This window comes from Austrofundulus limnaeus, unplaced genomic scaffold, assembly GCF_001266775.1.
Source record: "Austrofundulus limnaeus strain Quisiro unplaced genomic scaffold, Austrofundulus_limnaeus-1.0 Scaffold690, whole genome shotgun sequence".
Taxonomy (NCBI): domain Eukaryota; kingdom Metazoa; phylum Chordata; class Actinopteri; order Cyprinodontiformes; family Rivulidae; genus Austrofundulus; species Austrofundulus limnaeus.
Genome location: NW_013953092.1, coordinates 29790 through 31154, shown reverse-complemented (window position 1 = coordinate 31154; position 1365 = coordinate 29790).

The window sequence follows — 1365 nt, the reverse complement described above, 5'->3', positions numbered from 1 at the left end:
CATTATATAGTTTGTATTGCATACTTATTTATGATTTTTGCAGCACATTAGTTAACACTTGTTTTATGTTCAGATTTGAGATTACTTTGAGTTTAATCATTGCTTAGTGTTTTAATATTCGAGTATATKGTTCTTCATCATGATTAAGACAAGCTCCTGAGTTTTATGTTATCTATTTAACAAAAATCTGAAAAACTACGTCTACTTGTTGACTGCAGTTCTTTCATTTTATCCTGTCAAACACACACAGTTTGTGTTGAAACCTGCTGTTATAGGTTGTAGTTTAGAAACTGAATGACTAAACACTGTGTGTCTGTGAGCGTGCTGCATTTAGTTCCTCCTTCAGACTAATTGTTCCCACATTGCAGCAGCACCTCGATCAGGCCAAGCTTCATTTATCTGCTTCTTTAAATTGGACAACTGCCTCATTGTAGGCCAGCAACTGCAGCTTCAGGGGCCCAAGATCTGGAGTTTTCCCTCTCATGCTTGACTCTTTAATTTATAAAATTCATATTCTTCTGCAAAGAAAAGAAAAAGACCTGTTTTTCTTTGTACTGTTGTACCAGTAGTGTGTGGGATGCATCTTTTAATCAACGTTCATTTTGTTGCCAGTGGTCTTCAGAAACTTCCATGACAGACTTGTGGTGTGAAACACAACTGTTAACTGCTGTGTGACTTGTTGCACTGCAGGTTTGCAGCGTCTCCACTCAGTTCATGAGGCCGTTTAAGAATGGAAAATAGTTTTCTCTGCCTCCAACAACTGTTCCCTCTATATTACTCACTCCTGCATGTTTATGTTCCCTCCTCCACCAAATCAACTCCACATGGCAACATTGCATATCAAGTGTGCAACACCAGTTGATTTACTGTATCAGCAGGTCCAGACTGCAGCTGCCTGGATCCACAATCAGGTTGTGCCTGATTTTGTTTGGACTGAAATCACAAACTTCAAAGGGAAGAAATGTGTTTGAATGTGTCTGGTTGGACAGACAAAAGAGGGTTTTCCTCAAATCGTTTTATTTTGTTTTGATAGTTAAAGGTATTTGACCTAGCCGACTGATTAAAATACAAACTTTAGCAGTTGTTTTAATTCATACTGTGCAGTGTATACAGACACAACTAAACCAGAGTGTTTAAAGGTTGAAACATCAAGTGTTTTAATGATGGAAGATGGAAAATGTGGATACTAGTGGACGACCGTGGTACTGCAACTGAAAAAACTATTTGCTTCATGATTTTTAATTTGGGCAAAAAAGGATGAATGAATGAATGAACATATTAATGGTTGCATGAATGGATGAATGAATGAATGAATGAATGAATGGATGGATGGATGGATGGATGGATGGATGGATGGATGGATGG